Source organism: Vicugna pacos, unplaced genomic scaffold (assembly GCF_048564905.1).
Source record: "Vicugna pacos unplaced genomic scaffold, VicPac4 scaffold_20, whole genome shotgun sequence".
NCBI classification, from domain to species: Eukaryota; Metazoa; Chordata; class Mammalia; order Artiodactyla; family Camelidae; genus Vicugna; species Vicugna pacos.
In genome coordinates, this window is record NW_027328741.1 from 89,110,694 (window position 1) to 89,133,300 (window position 22,607).

The 22,607-nt window shown below is 32.1% G+C and overlaps 1 protein-coding gene across 1 annotated transcript in view; it reads left to right on the forward strand.

Moving 5' to 3' along the window:
* LOC140693733 (putative N-acetylated-alpha-linked acidic dipeptidase) overlaps positions 1-22,607 on the forward strand; it is a 1,237,440-nt gene that overhangs the window by 421,366 nt on the left and 793,467 nt on the right. The gene's annotated exons all lie outside the window — the stretch shown is intronic.

The following is a 22,607-nucleotide window of genomic DNA, read 5'->3' on the forward strand; positions in this document are numbered from 1 at the left end:
CTTTAAAATCAATTAAATTATTAAAATATTTCTCTGTGCTGTAAATATAGCCCTTTTGGTTTTCTAATTTATTACCAGTAGCTTGCACATTTCTGTCTTCTCCATCGTTCTTCCCTGTCCCCACAGGAAACCACTACTTGGTACACTACACATATATACGTGATTCTGTTTCTGTTTTTTAATGATTATTTCTCTTATATCTTTATTTTCCTCATTTAAGTGACAACATAGTGTGTTTTTCTCTGTATGACTTATTTTACTATGTGCAATAATCTCTGGGTCCACTCACATATTTCCAAATTGCAGAGTTTTATTTTTTAATATGACAATGACTTAGTATTTATTATGTTATCTATATCTCACATCTACTTGAGCCAATCATCTGTTGATAGGCAGTTGAGTTGTGCTTCTATCCTTGGCTACTATAAATGATGATGTTAAGAACACTGTGGGTAATTTATTCTTTAAAGTTAATGTTTTCATTTTTATCAGATTTATAACAAAAACTGGAATTGTGGCTACATATAATGTTTCTATTTCTAGTTTCCTTAGCACTGCCCACACTTTTATAATAGTGGATGCATCAATTTATATTTCCACCAACAGTGCACCTGGGTTCCCTCTTATTGATATTCTTATTAATATTTGTCATTTGTAGAGTTTTTATTAAAAGCCGTTTTGGTTGTTGTGAGATTATGTTTCATTCTGGTTTTGATTTTTAATTTCCTAATGAATAGCAATAATACGTTTCTTTTTATGTGCAAGAAAATCATCCACATGTCTGTTTTTGAAAAGTTTCCATGAAGATCCTTCAACTGTTTTTAAGTTGGGGTCTTTGTTTATTAAATATTTTGTCTAATATGCTATATATATATTATGAATATTAACATCTTGTTGGTCTCATTGTCTGAAATTTTTCCTTCTATTCTGTCTGATATCATGTCTTGTTGAAGGTTTCCTTTTCTCTGGAAACGGTTTTGCACATCACACATATACAAGAATTAGAATCCCTGTGTCGCATAATACATCTATTTTTTCCTCAGTAAACTAAAAACTGTAATTGTTAGTTTTCCTTTATGCTTGAAATTTGAAGACAAATCAAAAATAAACATTGCTATGATTTATCTCAGAGTCACTTCTGCTCCTGTTCTTGGTCAGAAATTGTATAAATTTGTGTTTACATTTGGGAAATTAATCCATTTTTACCTCATTTTTTATACTTTGGAAGGAAGTGCTCTTACATCTTCATTTTACATGTACTGTCTACTTTTCTCAGAACTACTTGTTGAAGAGACTGCTTTTTTTCCATTGTATACTCTTGCCTCCTTCATTGTAGACTAATTGACCTTAGGTGTGCGGGTTTATTTTTGGACTCTTTATTATGTTCTACTGATCTATGTGTTTCTTTAAGAACTATATTTTGATGTATTGATTGCTGTAGCTTTGTAGTATGTTATAAAGTCAGGGAGGGTAATGCCCACAGTTTTGTTCATTTTTTGAAATACTTTTAGAAAATTTGCATCTTTCAGATTTATGTATATATTTTAGTATTATTCTCCTTGTTTTTTGAAGAAACTTATGGATTCTGTGAGAATGAAAATTTGCTAAAAGAAAAAACCTGAGAAAAATACTAAAGTGTGGAGGATAAATCATGCAATATTAACAACAAATGGATTGCTGAATAATTGAAAGAAAAAATATATATAAAACATGACAACCAAAACAAAATTCATGGGGTATAGCACAAGCAGTATTAATAGGGATGCTTATAGCAAAATAATCCGACTTATACAAATAGGAAATATCTCTCTCTTATAAAATATAGTTACCAGCAAATGTTGTAGAAAATAATAAACAAACTTTTTGCTAGAAGGAAAGACAGCTGAAAGGACAGAACATAATTAAATAAAATAAAGATTAAAATAGAAACATATAATCAAACTAAATAATGCCTTTTGAAAGATAAATAAAGTTGACAAACTTTAACCAGACACAAGAGCAAAAAAGATAGTTACAGATTAATAAGCTTAGAGATGAATGAGAAGTTACATCTTATTTCAAAGAAATACAAAGCATCATAAGATGATACAACAAATTATATGCCAATAAAATGGAAAGCCTAGAAGAAATGGACAATTTCTTAGAAAGAACTAATCTCCAGAATGGAATGAGAAAGAAAATATGAACAGATTATCACTAATGAAATTGAATATGTAATTAAACCAAATCTTCCAAGAAACAAAATTACAGGCCTACACAGATTCTCAGGTAATTTCTGCCAAACATTTTGAGAAGAGGTTTCACCTATACTTCACAGAGTATTCCAAAAATTTCGAGAGGAAGGAAGGCTTTCTACCCCACATTTCTGTATCACACCACTAGTAAAACTGGAACAAATACCTCAAAAAATTAGAGATTAAATACTACTGATAAGCATAGATGCAAAATCATCACTAAATTGTTAGCAAATCAAACAATACTTTCAGAGGATTATACATTATGAATAAGTCCATTTTTTTCTAGGGATGCAAAATTGATTAAATACCCACAAATTAATCAGTATGATACACCACACTAACAACCTGAAGAATAAAAATTATATGGTCACATCAATAGAGTCATAAAATGTTTTGACAAATTTGGTATCTTTTTAAGAATATATTTCTCCTCAAAGTGGGTATAAAGAAACATACCTCAACATAGTTAAGGTCATATATAACAAGAACTCAGCTAACATGACACTCACTGATTAAAAGCTGAAAGCATCCCCAATAAGAGAAGGAAGAAGACAAGAATGCTCATTCTTACCACTTTTATTCAGTATAGTACTGGAAATTCTAGCCATAGCTATGCAAAATAAAAGTAAATAAAATATAACTAATTAAGAAAAGGAGTAAAAGTATCTGTTTGCAGATGAAATACTTTAAACAGAAATCCTAAAAATGGTGCCACAAAATTTCTAGGAGTTATCAACGCATTTGGTAAAATTTCCGAATGTAAAATTAACATACAGAAAACTTGCATTTCTACACACTAACAACAAGCTAATAGATAGAGAAAGTTAGAGAAATATCACTTTTACAGCTGGATTACAAAAAACAAAAAAAAAATCAAGAAATGTTTCCAACCAAGGAGTTAAAAGACCTGTTCTCAGATAACTGTATAATATTTACAAAAGAAATTGAAGATAATGCAAACAGATGAAAGGATATACTGTGTTGGTAGATGAGGAAATAAATTCTTTAAATGACAGTACTAGCCAAGAAAATAAACAAATTAAATTCAGTGCCTATCAAAATACCAAGGGCATTTTCAGAATTTACAATAAATAAATCTAAAATTTACATGTAAACACAAAATAGTTGAAATCAATTAAAAAAAGAAAGAAAAGAAAACAAACTAAAAACACAAATGCTTTGACAAAGAACTAAGAGGGTGTATCACTGTCCCTCATTTTAAACTACAATTAAAAGCTACAGAATTAAAAGAATATGGTAGTGGCACAGAACAAACAGAATAATGGAACACAAAGAATGCTTCAAAATGAAATCAGACACTTATGGTCATTTATCCCATTACAAAAATTGAATATACATTGGGGGAAAGGCAACCAACAGGCATATGAAACCGATCAACATCACTAACCATCAGAAAAATGCAAGTCCAGAACACAATGAGATTTTATGTCACTCCTGTCAGAATGACTATTATCAAAAAGATAACAAACATAAGTGTTCATGAGGATGTAAGAAAAACAACCATGATGCACTGCTGGAGTGAATGTAAATATGTGCTGCCACTGTGGAAAACAACATGGAGATATATCTGAAAATTAATAATGAAATATATTCCAACATTTCCATATCTGGATAATTATTTCAAGAAAATGATAACACTAATTAGAAAAGATAAATTCAAACCTATATTTACTGCAACATTATTCACAATATACAGGATATAGAAGCATATTTATTGCTCATCAATAGATGATTGATAAAGAAGATGTGTGTTTATAGTATATATATCTACCCAACTTAAATGCAGATTTATCAATATTTATATATACATACACACAATATATATTTATATGCACTATATATATATGCACACACACACATAAAAATACAATGAGTTATTACTTAGCTCTAAAAAGAATAATTTCTTGTCATTTGCAACAAATTCGTAGATCAAGAGGGTAATATGCTAAGTGAAATAAGTCAGAAACAGAATGACAAATGCTGAATGATTTTACTCATATGTGGAATTTAAAACAAATGAACATAACAACACAGAAAAGGAGTTATAGTTATAGAAAGCAACAGGTTGTTCACAAGAAGGAGGGAAATGGGGTAAGGAAAAGAAAAAGTTGAGGGAAATTAAGAGAGAAAATTTTCCAATTGCAAATTAAATGAGTCAGGGACAAGAAATATACTGTATGGGTATTAGTAAATAACAATAAAACTTCTTTACATAGCAACAAGTCATAACTAGGTATATTCTGGTGAGCAGCTTGAAATGTATTAAAAACTGCAAACAGTATGTTGTGTAAGAGAAATCAACACAGTGTTTAGATTAAAGTACACTTCAAAAACAAGGAAACATTTTTATAGAAAAAAATTAGACTTGCAGTCAACAGAGGCAGAGGTTGGGAAAGGAGAATTTGATTAATGCACTCAAAATCTACAAACCTCCAGCCATAAAATAAACGTGTTGTAAGGATGTCCCATAGTAAAATGAAAATTACAACTAATAGTGCTTTATGTGCTAAATGAATGTTGTTAAGAGAGTAGACCATAATGTTTCTCATCACAACCAAAAGACAAGTTGTATTTCTTTCAAATTGTATCTAAAAGAGATAATGAATTCTCCCTAAAGTTGCTATGATATTTATTTCATGATACTTGTAAATCACATCACTATCCTGTGCACCTAAACTTACACAATGTTTTATGCCAACTATATCTCAAAATAAAGTGGAAGAAAAAATGGAAAACCAATGGTCATTTTTTCCCATGTCATTTCTCATGATTGTTTTTGCAGCAAGAAATCTTGAGTCATGATAAACTTATCCTAGGTAAAAATACTAATAAATAAGTGATTCTAATAAATTATACATAAAGATACTAATAAAATTAGTGTTTTGTCATGCCTTAAACTTTCTTCATGTTAAAAGCCCACTGCTTCTGTAGGCAACAAAATATCACTCTGTATATTCATCTAAGATTAGAGAATGGAAACTAATGGTAACCCTGGCTGCTTTTGCTGTGAGTGATAAAGTTCACTGTCTCTGACTGAAAGTCTCATCTCCACGACAGCATCTGTAATAAAGGAACCTGCTGGGTTGCTAAAAATCTCAGCATGGTAAAATCTCAGAACTCCTACAATTCTTAACTGTTTTGCAATGGGAATGCAATACTGACTAAGACTTGATTTTGGATAACAATGTGGTGTTTTCTCATGGTTGCAAAAGGGGATGTGAGGATAATCCCTGTGATCCACAACAAACATTTTCGCTCAAGTGCTGGGCAAAGAACTGTAAAGGTTCTGCATTATTAGGACTGAGGACTGCTTTCAAAATGATGACTATGCTCACTCTATTCCAGGTAGTCCAAGGAAAGAAAGGTTATTGCAATTTCTAGTTGAACGGGAATAAGTCAGTGGCTCAGTTGCTATAAATAAGACAACGGCTGTTCAAAGCCATAATAAATTGTGGCAACAATGAGAATAAGACGAAAAAAATTAGACATAAGCTTAAATTAAAAGGAGACACAGTCCTGTGCTGGGCTCTGGGGACAGGAAAATGTATATACCTCAGTCCAATTCAAGGGTTCATTATAATGGCCCTAATATCAGCTTGGGATTCAATGAACAGGTAACAATTAGTATACTGGGAGAAATAAAAACTACCTATCCCTGATTGGAAGGAAATCTGGTGGCTCAATGAAACTCTTAACTCACAGAGATTCTGCTAGATGCAGAGGAATAATTCACTGATGACTCAAATAAGACAAACAGTTGCTGCTTAACAATCCATTTTCACACACACACACACACACACACAATGGTAGACATATTTCTTGTACTTAGTGGGAAGAATTCAGTGGGCAGGTCTCAGATAATAGTTTTCAAACACCAGACTACTTTTCTACTTTTGCCAATAGTCTAGCTTTTGCAAGGTAGAATACTACAGATGGACAAATAAACAATATTCTTATTTAGGATTTCTAATTTTGAAAGTAAACTGTAGCTTTTCACTTTTCATTATACAACCTTGTTAATATGATCGTGGTAAGAACCACTGTCTGATAAGAGAGCTGGAAACTAGCTGCTGAACCAGCCCATCTGAACCCCAGACTGCTAATGTAAGCAAAAACATAGCCACCATCAGAGTTGAGCTCACAAACTTAAAAGCTTGAAATTTCTGTTGTAGGAAAAACCACTGCTGTCCAGACAAAGTTCTCCTGCTGCAAGTGGGCTATTTTCTTCTCTTGGTAAATTTCATATTGGTGGGATGTTGCTACAGTTTACCCTGGCCCATTTGCCTTTTCTCCAGATTATCAAAGGCTTTCTTCACAACTGGTGACGCATTTTCAGGACTGAATCTTGCCATTTCAGTCTTATCAGCTGACACTGACTGCATGATTATGAGCAGAAGCCTTAGGCTCCCTGAACTTGCCTACAATCTTTCCAGCATTTCAGGGCATTTCACATTCTGAAAATGCTTCACCTTTAATTTTAAAATAATGGGAAAAAGTCAGAGTCTTCCATGAATATTTTATATCTCTAATATCTGCAGAAATTTGGTGTTCTTGCAGTTAGATAAATCTTTAATTCCACTACCCTCACTTCCTCCTACTCCACACATTTTAGATTGCAATTGGGTTACTGAATATGACCACTCCAACCAACGGGCTAGTACCTCTAAGATGCTTCCTGTGTGAAAGTTAGAAGGGGCACAATTTATGTGGGGTGTATAAACATACATTAAATATTTGCAATGGCACTGTCTCTTCTGTGTAAATTTCTGATTCTAAGAAGTAAATTAATTAGAAGTCAGTATAGTTATTGGTAAGGGGAAGAGAATCAGCTATTTTGGGGTGGGTGGGTGATGAAGAGACAGGAAAAATTCCAGCAAATGGGAATGGAATGCTTTAGGCCTCTGGAGGCATTAATTAAGAAGAAAATAATACTTTTTCTCCTGTACCTACCTCCACTTACTCTCTTGAGTTACTAGTCCTTGGACTATGAAAAGAACTAGTTTGTGGTGAAGAGTAAAGACCATAACGAAATATTTTGAAAACCATGAGAGTTTTGTTGTTTCAGGAAAGTAGATTTTGCTTAAAGTCAACATGTATTTTTCGTTCACTAAATAGTAAAATTCATCCTTTGGCATGTGCTGTGCTTACTTTGCTGGTATACAAGTTAGACAAGGAAAGTGGGATAGACAGAAAACATCTGGAGGAGGTGGTTTCTGTGCTGAGACTGGAAAAGTGTAAGTAGGTAAAAGGAGGACACACAACTTCCAAGGATGAGCTGGAGCAAAAGTAGTGAGGTTGGAGCTAAAATAGTTGACAAGCATTTGCCTGGATGTATCTCCAGATACAGTGAAACATTAAGATATGCCAAGGTAGTCAGATGCCAATTTATAAAGAACTGACTAAACTAAGTTGAGTTTGTGGGCTTAGAGTTGGAAAGGCATTAAGTGCCACCCTGAGGATGTAAGCTGGCCTTTGGCTGGAACATAAAAGCAACATAAATTATTGACTAGAAAATATAGTGTAGAATCTTGAGGGCAGGGAATGAAAGCACCCATTCGAATGCTTTGAGAAAAGCGCAAAGAAGACCATTGATAAAATTACTTCTTAAATTCTACCACGTGCTGAATGTGCCATCTGAGACTACATCATGTGACCTTTATGATTCCAGGGATGACATAATAGAGACCATGATCCCTGGGCCGGTACCTGCATTTATCTCCTGTCCCAACCTATCCTAACTTAACACTTTTAATACTTTCCAGTATGAACCAGAAACCATTTAGTACTTTTCCCACTCTCCATGTTTTAGTCTTATTCCAAATTCTTCCATTTTCTCTTCTTCCTTACAAGAAATTGTTTAAATTTACTCCCATATTGTTTCATCAAATGATCATATCAAATATCTCTTTTTTTTTAAATGGTAACTTACTCCCCATTTAACTCTTAATTCTATTAAAAAATAAAAGGAAAATACAGCTACACATCTATGTTTATCGTTCAAACAAGAAATTGGCAGATATTTGTCGACATTTTCAACATCATTTTAATCTTTGTTATCCTGTATAATATGGTAATCCTGTGGTAGATCAGTTGTAATTAGGATGACGTTCATAAACTGAAGATGGCTGATGAGTTGGCCTTGAAAGAGAGGTAGCTGATGTATCAGCTATCACTGGCACTAGAATCCGTGGGTTGCTCCCAGGTTGAAGTTTATAAAAACGACCTTCATTGGCAGATATGTTGTGATATGTATTTGGAAAAGTATAAGGCTCCACCATCAGTCCAAAATAATTGCTCTGTATGGGAGACAATATGCTGTACAGAGAAGTAGAATATTTAGTTGTAATGAAGTTCACAACACGGCCATTTGCTTCAGTTTAGCTGCATTGATAGTGCCAGTGGACAGTGGTCAACTCATTTAAAATAGCACGTTGATCCACTGCAATTTGTTCTGTTGGTCTAACTGACCTTGATGATGGAGGAGAAAAATCACCTCTGATAAGGGTAGTTGTATCACCAATTATCTGGGTGGTAGAGGGCCTTCTTATTAGAGGCATGTTAAAATTTGCAGTAGGTTAAAAAGCACTTTCTCCACTAGCGTTAGCCACAAAGCCAGAATTATGATTATCCACATTACCCCCTGCTTTAAAGTGCTTCTTTTTGAAATCTTCAGCCAATGAAGATACCAGAGAATCATTTTTAATCCCAACTCTTCTATTTACTCTAAGTAAAATCTGGGGACAGCCTCATTTAAAATTTGGATTATGATAGAACTGCAGCTACAACCAAAGGTGAAAATTTTTAGCAATATTTTAAATCAAAATACAAGCCAAAAATTAGCCTAACCTGTAAATCCTCAGATTTCACGTTTACAATGCAAAGATAATATCATCAAAATATGAACATTGCTGACGATATTTTTAAGTTTCTTGTTTGGAAACTACACATTTAAATAGTATAGTCATCAAATTTAAGAAGGTAGTATTTGCTGTAATGGTTTATGCCACGTTTTAAAAGCAGCATTAATACCTTTATTTTGATTTCTGTTAAGATTCAGAGTTTCAAGCAAAGTTTCTCATAATTTTGACTTCTTAAGGTACTGTCCTCATTTTTTAGAAAAAATAGAGTATTTTAGCCTTAGTAGTTTAATACAATTTTCAAAATCTATCTTAACATTTATATTACCATAGGATGATGTACAGAATAAAATTTTATATATAAGTTACCAAGTGGTATCTAAAATTTCTGTATACCTTTCTTAAAACAGAGACTTGTTTTTCTTCTACCAGAAAGTCAACTAGACAAGCAGATCTTTGAAAATTCTGCTGCACTTTACCAAACCCATAAAGGTTAAGCTGTCTAACTAAACTTTTCATACTTCCAATTTGAAATATTCTGAAAGGGGGCTTTCTTTCCAAAACTTCCTTCTTAAAGACATCTTCATCAATCACTATGGAAGGTCCATTATCACCCCACCAGATGGATTTAAGTTCGTCACTCGCACCTTTTTTCCAGAGTTTTCTTGGAAATGTCAGAGAACGAAAATCATTATCTTCATCTGGTTCAGAGACACAATGTGTGTAACATGGTCTTTTAATCAAGGATCTTTCAGACAAATACTGAACAGCATTTTCTTCAATCATAGTCTTCAAGTCCAAGTCCACAAGGAATGTTTGATTACACAATAGAGATCTACCGGGGTTTCCTGAACCAATTGGTCCATCTTTACGAGACACAACTTGAATTTCTGAAGAAAAATATGCCATCTAAAGTAACTTTATCTACAGCTACCTTTTTATTCTGCATGATTTTGAGCACTGCATCTTCAAATGCTGCTTTGGTAGGCCTGCACAGATAAACTGCTAGGCCATCACAATGGTTCTCAACCTGAGTAGCTGTGACATCACAAAACGACTGGTCTCCTAGCAACTCAAGTGTAATGTTCAGTCAGTGTTTACTTCTCATTTATCCAGTTAAAATGAAACATGTAGGATGTTTATTTTTATAGTGTGATCTGCAAATATTATCCACACAAAATCTTTTTAATAATTTAATTTTGGGGTCTATGAAATAAAACCAATATCCATCCTTTTGTACATAAATTTACACCAGATTGGGGAACAGAGTATAAATAATGCAGAAAATATATAAAATAATTTTAAATTTTGGAATTTACAGTGAAAACTGTTTAAAACCTCTACATAAAATTTATAACACTTTCATGATCAGTTGTAATTAAGGTGAAAAATAATTTGATTTGAAAATGGAAGTATGTATTTATCTGTGTACTTTAAAATAAATAACTCTATATTCAAAATATTAGCAGAATAAATGTCTGTTTATTTGGTATGTTTATAAATAAATGGTAAATATTTATGAAATAAAATTAGGTTAAAATAAGCAATCAAATTTAAGAAATCCCAAAGGGGGGAATTTTTGTTTTAAATTTCATTTCATTGCTATAAGTAAAACAAATGTAATTTAATATTCTACTTTAAAATTACAAAAGAGAACATATTATTGTATATTTACAAATGTTTATGTTTGCCATTCTTTCACTCAGAGGTTTTTCAGTCGCTAGAAGAAATAAATTTTTTGTCATGTTTATTATCCATACTCTTGTGGGTTCTGTTATGTGTTCCAAAATGATGTTGATAAATACATTTATGCACAAGATCCTTGGTTCAATAAGCAGTGCCTCCATTAAGGGGCAAAGAAATAAACAATCAAAAACAAAGAAACAACAGTATATGTGGTTTGGGGTGAAAAAGACCAGGCAATTCATTTTAGGTAGCAGTACCTTTCTCAGTCCTGAAACATTTGGCATTGTTAGTATAATACGGCATTTTAAGGCAAGTGTTTTTTTCACTAATTGTAAATAATAGCTATGTTCTGTATCAGTAAACTGAAGTAAATGCTTTTCTACAAAACTTTATATTTTTATTTAGTAATAAATTCCGTTAAACTGAAGCCAAATTCAAAATGAGTGATAAAATTTTTAAATAAATAAATGTACACTCAAGCTACAAAGAAAATTTTTCCTTCAGTATCTATAAATTCCATTCTAAATAAATATTAGCAACCTGAATTCATGGCATATTACAAGTATTATAAACTATAGTTAAGTTTTGTTTAGTCCTGATACATAAATATTATTTAACATACACAAATCAATATATGTGATATCATCCCTTAAAAAACAAAGAACTCAAAAATAACAATCTCAAAAAATGTAGGAAAATTATTGACAGATCTGATCATAACTATTTTATAAAAATATTCTTTACAAATTTGCTCTACAAAGAATGTAACTAAACATAATAAAAGCCATATATGAAAAAACCATGACTAACATCAATTTCAATATTAGCATACAGGAATGTTTTACTCTGGTCCAGTAATAAGAAAAACTAGCTCACTTACACAAGTCCTAAATTACATTACTAGAAGTCCTAGCCAGAACAATCAGTCAAGAAAAATATAAAAGTCATCCTACTTGTAAAAAAGCAGTGAATTTTTACAGATGACATAATTATGCATAGATAGAAAACTCCATAGACACCTCCAGTGACTGTTAGAAATAACCAACAAACTCAGTAAACTTGCAGAATACAAAATCAATATACAAATATTTATTGCATTTTTGTATAGTAACAACACATTATCAGAAAGAGAAATTAGGAAAACAATTGTGTGTTAATTTATATCAAATAGAATAATATAGGAATACATTTGGTATGTGAAATAAAAGATCTTAACATAGATCTATAAATTTCAGGTGCAAGAAATAAAAGAAAACAAAATAAATAGAACGATATTCTTTGCTCATGGATTGTATACAATGTGAGGAAATTTTCTAATCAATCTTTTACATGTTCAATCTCTCCAGCACTAATTATTGAGGAGAATGTCTTCATTTTGTACTCTTGCTTACTTTACCATGGGTTAATTGATCATAGGTGTGAGGAATTATATCTGGTTGCTCTATTCTCCTCTTTTGATTGGTGTCTGTTTTTGAGCCAGTAACATGTTGTTTTAATTACTAAAGCTTTGTAGGGGTGTTTAACATCAGAGAACTTTACACCATTAAATTTAATACTCTTATTCAAAATTATTTTGTCAACTTATGGTCTTTGTGATTATATATAAATTTTGAAATTATTTGATCTATTTAATGGAAAATTCTCATGGGTATTTTGACATGAATCACACTAAATGTAGATTCCTTTGGGTAGTATGGTTGTTTCAACCACATTGTTTCACATCGTTAACATAAAAGATCTTTTCATTTCTTTGGATAAATTTTAATTTCTTCATCAATGTTTTCTGTTTTTTTATGTATAGGTTTTCACCTTATATATTAACTTCATTTCTAGGTGCTCTTTACATAAATATATATAATTATATATATATAATTTGTAAACTAGTTTCCTACACAAATACAGCAGGCAGAAGGCAGTGACAAGACATATTCAAAGTCATCAATAAAATAAAACTGGGTTCTAAGATACTTTATGAAGCAAGGCTATCTTTGAGAATTGAAGGAGAGATAAATAACTTGCACACAAGCAAATACTAAAAGAATTTAGCAAGAGAAAAAGAAATAATGAAAGATCTACTCTAAATAAAATAGAAGCAGGACACTATAAAGAAGAGAAAGGCATAATTAGAAAGGCAATAGATTCAATGACTTACAACAGAATAAATATTATGTTGTAAAACAGGACATTAAAATTTTTAAGGGTCACAGAGTGAAACAGGACAATACAGGGAGTTTTCTTCTTGTTTCTGTTCTCTGTAGGATGGATTTGAGTTTGTGTTCTTTTCAGCTAAAATAAACAGATATAGTACGGGTCAATATAAATACAAAACAATGTAACCATAAATCAAATACTAACAATGAAGTCACAAAGAAAAAAGAAACCAAAATAGTAAAAGAAAACTTATCAAGCCACAAGGAGGAAAAAAATTAACAAAAAGGAAATACCAAATCACCTGGGAAATGAAGTTCATAATGGAAATAAACACCAGTCTATCAATAATTATCACAAATGTTAATGGACTTAGTGCTTCAATAAAAAGATATATATTGTCAGATGGGATAATATAACAAGACCCTACATTATGAAGCATACAAGAGACCCACATTAGTAAGAGGAACACACATCAATTGAAAATCAGAAGATGGAAAATTATATTCCATGCAAATGCACTTGACAGGAAAGCAGGACTAGCAGTACTGACTTCACACAAAATAGAATTTACAAGAAAGGCCGTAGAGAAAGATAAACAAGGACATGACATAATGATTAAAGAAGCAATACAACGTGAGGATATTATACTCATTATGATATATACACTCAATATAGGAGCACCTAAAAGAAAAGCAAATACTAATAGATAAAAAGAGAGAAATCCCTGGGAACACAATCACAGTAGGAGACTACAGCTTCCCATTACCACCACTGGACTGGTCTTTCACACAGAAAATTAATAAGGGAACAAAGATACTAAAAGTCATTATAAAATAATTAGAGATGGTTGACATTTTCAAAACAGTACTTCTCCCCAAAAGAGAATATACATTCTTTTCCTGTGCACATGGAACATTTTCTAGGAAAGATTATGAACTCAGGCACTGAAGAAGCCTCAACAAATTTAAGAAGATAATAATAATTTCAAGCAGCTTTTCTGAGTATAATAGCATGAAACTAGAAATCAATCACGGAAAACCAGGGAGGAAAATAACAGCATCCAGAATAAAAACATGGTACTAAAACAAGGGGGGTAGGTGATGAAATAAAAGAATAAATTAAAAAATATCTTGAGAAATATGACAAAACACTACACAAATTCTATGGAATACAGTAACAGCACTCTTAAGAGGGAAGTTCAGAGTGACAAGACCCTCCTAAAAGTAGAAGAACATTTTGTAATAAATAATCTAATTTTCTATGTAAACTAATCAAGAAAAGAAGAGCAAACAAAACCAAAAGTCAGCAGAAAGAAGGAAAAAATAAAGATGAAGGGAGGAAGAATAAAATAAAGTTAAAAAATAGAAAAAAATCAATCAAACTCTTTTTTGAAATAGTAAACAAAATAGACAAATCTCTGGACAGGCTCACCAGCAAGAAAAGAGAGAGAACAAAAATAATATAAGAAATGAAAATGGAGAAACTACAAAGTGTACAACAAATTTACAATACATCATAAGGGAATACCATGAGCAACTGTATGGAAACAAACTGGATAACCAGGAAGAAATGGAGAAGTTTTTGGAAACATTCATCCCAGCAATATTGCATCAAGAAGAGATTAACCATTTGAATAGACAGATCACCAAAACTGGAATAGAATTATCAATTAAATAAAAAATCTCTGCAAACGAAATTCAGACCCAAATAGCTTCACTGAGGAAATTGACCAAACATAGAAGGAAAAATCCATACAATTCCAACTCAAATTCTTCCAAAAGATTGATATGGAGGAGTACTCCCAAACTCACACCATAAGGTCAAAATCAAACTGATAACAAAACCAAAGACACTACCCCAAGAAGAATACTATAGGCCAATATCATTGATAAACATAGATGTAAATGTCCTTAAGAAATTATTAACAAACAGAATCCAACAGCATTTAAAAAAAAGACCATTCACCATGAACAAGTTGGGTTCATCCCAGGAACACAAGGATGGTTTAACATATGCAAATCAATTAATAAATTATGAAACACCATATCAAAAAAGAGAAGACAAAAACGATATGATCATCTCAGTAGATGCAGAAAAAGCATTTGATATAATTTAACACCTATTTGCAATAAAAGTTCTTATCACAGTGGACATAGAGGGACCATATTTCAACATAATGAAAACTATTTACCACAAACTTATAGCCAGCAAAATACTCAATGGTGAAAAACTGGAAAACTTCCCACAAAAACCTGAGACAAGACAAGGATGCCCATTCTCACACTTTCAATTCAATATAGTCTTGGAATTCTTACCCACAACGATCAGGCAAGAAAAAGAAATAAAATTTCAGACTGGAAAAGAAGAGGTAAAATTGTCACGATATTCAGACATGACACTATATATAGAAAATTGTAAAAGCTTCACAAAATATAACTTAGGCAATAAAAGGAAATGGGAAAGGTAGACAGAGTAATGTACAAAAACCATTTAGATTTCTTTACACTACCATTGAATCAACAGGAAAACAAAGTATAGAAACATCCCCTTTTATAACTTCACCCAAAACTATAAAATGTTTAATCAAAACTCTGACCAAGGAAGCAAATGACTTATACATAGAAAACAAGAAAACATTGATTAAGGTAATCAAGAAAGATTTGAAGAATTGAAAAGATACCCAATGGTCTAATAATTGAAGAAATACTATTGTTTAAATGGCCATACTGCCCAAGGCAATCCACAGACTTAATCGGAGTTCCTATCAAATTATGCAAAACATTTCTTTTTAGGAATGAAACAAATGATCATATGACTTATATATAATCAAAAAAAATCCATAATTTCCAAAACAATATTGAAGACAAAGAAATAGGCTGGAGGAATAACCCGCCTGGACTCCATACACTTTTACAGAGCTACAATAATCAAAACGACATGATATTGGTATAGAAACAGGCATATGGACAAATGCAACAGAATAGAGAGCCTAGGAGTAAATCTACAGGCCTATGTTCAATTAATATTTGACAGAGTAGCCAAGAATATGACAGAGAAAATTCCATCTCTTCACCAACTGGTGTTGGGAAAACTGGATAGCAGCATCAGAGCAATGGAGTTGGAACACTCCTTCACTCCATACACAAGTATAAACTCAAAATGACTTGAAGACTTAAACGTAAGCCAAGACACAGTAAATCTCCTAGAAGAAAACATACGCAAAACACTCTGAGATGAATCTCAGCAATTATCTTATAGAACAGCCTACCCAGGTAATGGATGTAAGAGCAAATTTAATAAATGGGACCTAATTAAACTTATAAGCTTTTGCACAGTAAAGTGAACCATAAACAAGTCAAAATGACAACCTACAGGATTAAAGAAAATATTTAGAAGTGATGCAACTGAAAAAGGCTAAATTTCTAAAATATAAAGAGTTCATACAACCTAATAATAATAAAAAAAACAAGAAACCCAATATGAAAATGTTCAAAAGCCCTAAGCAAGCAAATCTCCATTAGAGACATACAAATACCACATAGAAATATGAAAAAAAATTGCTCACTATCTTTATCAGAGAAGGGAAATTCAAAACTTTAATGAAGTATCAACTCACAATAGTCACAATGGCCATCATTCAAAACTCCACAAACAATAAATGCTGGGGAAGCTGTAGAGAAAGTGACCACTCCTACACTGTTGGTAGGAATAGAGTTTGTTGCAGTCTTTGTAGAAAACAGGACAGTGATTCCTCAAAAGAATAAAACTAGACTTAACATATGATCCAGCAATCCCACATCTGGGTATATATCAAAGAGAACCCTAATTCAAAAAGACACCTGCACCCCAATATTCTTAGCAGTGCTATAGACAAGAGCCACGACATGGAAGCACACTAATTGTCCATCAAGAGATGACAATATGCAGAATTTATGCCATATTTACACAATGGAATTATATTCTGCCATAAAAAATGATAAAACAATGACAAATGCAGCAAAATGGATGTCCCAAATAGTGTCATTCTAATTGAAGTAAGCCAGAAAGAGAAAGAAAAATAATACATGAAATCACATATGTAGAACATTAAAAAAATTTTGGATGAGAACACTATGATTCCATTTACAAAAGTGAAACAAACTTGCAGACCTACTTAATAATCTCATGGTTACTGAAGAAAGGGGCTAAGAGACGATGTATTTGGGAGCTGTAGAGTTATATATGTTATCAACTATATATAACAATAGATTTTTTCAAAATGCCTTTTGTATGACACAGGGCTGTATGTAAATATCATGAAGTTTATTTTAATAGGCACAAAAACATATGCATGAATTTGGACATTGTGCTATAAACCATAGATTGACACATTGTAAATGGTAGTACTTCATTGATAAATAAATGAATAAATAAGTAAATAAGTAAATGATTATGTAAGTAAATGAATAAATAATAACTATATAAATAATATTTAATAATAAAAAAATACAAATATTCACACTACTTATCTTTACACATCAAGAATCTAGGAGAAAACAGAAAGAATAATGAGAAAATTGAATGAATCAGAGTAAGGGAAATAACAAGAGAAATAATTGAAAAGATATAAAATATACATAAGTCTGTTTCTTTTAAACATAAATTGGACAAACATTTAGGTTGGCTAAGAAAATAAAGATTGAATTAAATTAGAAATAAAAGAGAAGATATTGTAGATGTGTAGAGATACAGAGCATCATAAGAAATTACCACTAGCCAACAATTTGAATGACCTAGAACAAAAGACAAATTCCCAGAATCATATGTCTTCCAATACTGAATCAAGAAAAAATTAGAAATTTAAATAGAGCAAAAGTGTGTATGAGTAAATCAGAAATCCAAACCTCCCAAACAAGAAAATATATAGTAGATGACTTTACTGGTGAATTCTGTCATAAATTTGAAGACAATTTTTCACCAAGTCTTCCCCAAATCTTCCAAGAATTTGAAGGGGGTGAAAGTTTCCAAACTTATTTTATGGTGCCAGCTTTATTTGCAATACAATGCTAGAAAAGACATTATATGCAAAATATAGAATATTACCCCTGATGAACATATGTGCCAAAATTCTCAACAAAACACAAGCAAAATCAATTCAACAACACATTTAATGTATCATACACATACATGAGTAAAGGGATTTATCCCTGGGTTTAAGGAGACTTCAAAATATTCAAATCAATAAAGGTGACATGCCACACTAATAGAATGAAAAGCAAAACTCACATAATCATCTCAATAGGTGCAGAAAGAGCATTGTATATAATGCAACATCCTTTTAAGACACTCCCAACAAATTAAATTAACCCTGTCAGTGGCACGATAACATATATACAAAAATACTGTGTGGAGAGAAGCGAAGCAGTTCTCTGTTCATTGATTATTAGAAGAAGGGTTTATATAGGACATGCACAATACCTCATATATCATCTAAGTTATAACAATGTTAATAATCTTAGCTATTTATGTTCTGATGCTCCTGCAGAAAGCACAGGATGTTAAATGATCAAGGATTGTTTTCAAGTTCATCACGGAACTTCATTAAGCAGGCCATCTCTTATCCAGCCGGCGGCTGTGCCTGCCGTAGTTTGTCCTCCTCTGAGGAACTTACCCATCATTGGGTATCCAGCCATCTATACTGGATACATTGAGTAGGCCATTTCTTATCCAGCCTGAATATGTGACATTCCTCACAGCTTGTTTATCAGTTCAGCCCATGGGCTTAATCTCTACAGCCTTCAGACAGGGGCCTACAAACCCAACAACCCTTGAAAAAAACTAGATGAAGAAAATTTGATGTTTATATGCAATGGAATTAATACTTTGTATTCTTTGCATACACAGTGTCCTCGGTTATTCTTTTTCTGCACAATCTCTCCAACATCTATTTCTTTACTTTTTGATGAGAGCCTTCTGAGAAGTGTGAGGTCTTGTCTCATTTTTGGTTTATGAGTTTCCTAAAAATTTATAACTCTGAACATATTTTCATGTGTCATTTTGCCAGCTGTATGTTTTCTTCAGAAAATTGATTCAGATCTATCTATTCAGTTCCTATGGACATTTTTTTTAAATTGGATTGTTTGGTCTTTTTTGTTGTTGTGGTGTATGTGTTTGCCATATATTTTGGATATTAACAGTTGATTGGAAAATATCACTTGAAAATATATTCTCCCATTGTTTTGGTTGAATTTTCGTTTTATTGATCATTTCTTCTTCAGTGTAAATTTGTTTAGAATGATCTAATCATATTTTGTTACTTTTGCTTCTGCTTCCCTTGCCAGAGGAGACATATAAAGAATCAAATTAAGTCAAGTGTACTTCTTATGTTTTACCCTAGGATTCTTTGTTTTCAGGTTTTATGTTTTATATGCCCAGGACTGGGATTTCTGGGTCATATGATAGGTCTAATTTTATTATTTAAAGGAGCTTCCATACTGTTACCAAAGTTGTTGCACCAATTTTCATACCCACCAAGAGCGTTGGAGAGTCCCTTTTTCTCTACAACCTCCACAGTCTTTATTATTTGAGACATTTTGATGACAGCCCTTCTCACTAGTGTGAGGTAAAACATTATTTTATTTTTGTCTTGCCTTTGTATAATGATTAGCAATGTGAACATTTTTTTTTATGTTCCTGTTTGTCATCTGTGTGTCTTCTTTAGAGAATTGTCTTCTGCTCATTTTCTGTCTGAGTTGTTTGTAGATTTTTGAAATGTAGTTGAATGAACGATGTGTGTATTTTAGAAATTAGCCTCTTGTTGATTGTGTAGTTTCCCAATGTGTTCTTAGATTTGAGTTCATCTTTTCATTCTGTTTATTTTGCTGTGTAGAAGCTTTTAAGTTTAATTAGGACCTATTATTTATTTTGCTTTTATTGTTTTCAGCTTGGAAGAATGATGTAAGAAAATTTTACTACAATTTCTCTCTTGTTTTGCATATGTTAGTTTCCAGGAGTTTTATTGTGTCATGTATTAGATTCAGATAATTAAAACATCTTGAGTTTATTTGTGTACAGTGTGAGGGAGTGTTCTAATTTCATTGATTTACATGTAGCTGTCTAGTTTTATCAATATCACTTGCTGAAGATGGTCTTTTAGGCATTGTATATTTTTGTTTCCTTTGTCATAGTTTAGTTGACCATAGATGTGATGATTCATTTCTGCCTATGTGTTCTGTTCCAGTGATATAGTTGCTTGTATGTTTTCCAGTATTGTGCTGTTTTGATTACTGTATATTTGCAATATATTCTGTGATCTGGGAGGGTTTAGGGTTATACCTCCAAATTTTTCTTTTTCCTCATTGTTACTTTTGCAGTTCTTGTTCTTTTTCAGTGCCATACAAATCTTAGGAGTATTTTTAGTTATGAGGAAAATATCATGTAGTTCGAGCTGAATCACTTTATATCTGTAGACATCTTTTGTAGTATGCATATTTTAACAATATTAATTAATCTCAACTAGACCTTGAGATTTCATTCCATTTCTTTGCATCATCTTCAAATTTATTTATCAGTATCCTATTGATTTTTTTATCTTGGTTTTTCTTAGGTTTTTCATTTTTTGACCTGATTTCATATGAATTTTTTAAAATTATGGAATATTTCACTGTTAGGGTAAAGAAATGTGACAGTTTTTATATATTAATCATGAATCATGCTACTTGGCGAAATGTCTTTATTAGCTTTAGTAGTTTTGTTCTGGAAAATCTTTAGGGTTCTCTATATAGATGATCAGGTCATCTAATTTAATATAATAACAGTTTTACTTCATTCTATCCAACTTGAATAACTTTATTTCTTGTCCAAATTCTGTTGCTAGGACTTCCCATACTGTGTTTAATAGAAATGGTGAGAGTGCGCATCATTGCCTTGTCCCAGTTTTTAGTGGGAAGATTTTGACTTTCTCACCGTTGAGTACTATGCTGTCTGTAGATTTGTTATCTATAGCTTTCATGATGCAGAAATATGTTGCCTCTATGCCCACTTTGGTTAAAATTTTTATCATACTTCTGTGTTGAATTATAGCAAATGTTTTATCTGCATCTATTGAGATGATCATGCGGTTTTGTTCCTTTCTCTTTTTGATGTGCTGTATTACATTGATTGATTTGCATATGGTGAACCACACCTGTGTCCCTGGCATGATCCCCACTTGGTCAACATGTATAATCTTTTTTCTGTGTTTTTGGATTCTATTTGCTACTATTTTGGTGAGGATTTTGGCGTCTGTGTTCATCAGTGATATTGGCTTTTAATTCTCTTGTTTGGTAGTGTCTTTGCCTGGTTGTGGTATCAGGGTGAATGTGGCTTCATAGAATGACTTTGGGAGTATTCCTTCCTTTTCAATCTTCTGGTAGAGTTTGAGTAAAACTGATATGGGTCCTTCTTTGTATGTTTGGTAGAATTCCTTAGTGAAGCCATCCTGTCCTGGGCTGTTATTCATAGAGAGGTTTTATATTGCTATTTTGATTTCATTCCTAGTGCTCTGCTTGTTCAAGGGGTTAATTTCTTCTAGATTCAATCTTGGTGGACAGTATGTTTCCAGAAACTTGTCCATCTCATCTAGGTCATACAGTTTGATTCCATATAGTCTTCAGAATATTCTCATATGATATTCTGTATTTCTATTTTATTTGTTGTAATTTCTCCATTCTCCTATCTTATTTTGCAAATTTGTGCTCTCTCTCTTTTCTTCATTTTGAGTTTTGCCAGAGGTTTGTCGATTTTACTTACTTTTTTAAAAAAACCACCTTTTGGATTGGTTTAATTTTTTCCTGTGCTCTTTTTAATTTCTATTTTATTTCCTCCCCAGTATTTATGATTTCCCTCTTTTTGCTGTCTTTGGCGATTTTTTGTTCTTATTTTTCTAGTTCATTCAGCTGGTGAGTTAAATTATTTTTTTGTGATTGTCCTTCTTTTTTGAGGAAGGCCTGTATCGCTATAAACTCCCCTATCAGCACTGCTTTTGCTGTGTCCCATAAATTTTGTGCCGTTTTGCTTTCATTTTCTTTTGTCTCAAGGTACTTTTTCATTTCAGCTTTGATTTCTTTATTTTCCCATTGGTTTTTTTAATAATATATTTTTTAATCTCCATGTTTTCCTTTTGTTATCATTTGTTTCTCTGTTGTTGATTTATAGCTTCATGGCATTGTGTTCAGTAAACATGCTTGAGGTAATTTCTGTCTTCTTAAAATTGCTGAGGTTTTTTTGTGCCCAAGTATATCATGAATCCTGGAAAATGTCCCATGTGCACTTGAAAAGAATGTATATACTATTTTGTGGGGGGTGCAATGCTCTGAAAATATCCACCAAGTGTAATATTTTTATTGTATTATTTAACTTCTCTGTTGCCTAATTTATTTTTTATCTCAGTGATCTGTCCTGTGATGTTAATTCAGTGTTGAAATCTCCAAATATGTTTAGATTCCCATTAGTATCCTCATTTATATCTGTTAGTAATTATTTTATGTATTTAGGAGCTCCTCTATTTGGTGCATATATATTAACGTGTGTGCTATCCTCATCTTGTATAACTCCTTCAATCAGAATAAAATGTCCTTCTTTATCTTTCTTTATGGCCTTAGTTTTAAAGACTACTTTATCTGAAATGACTACTGTA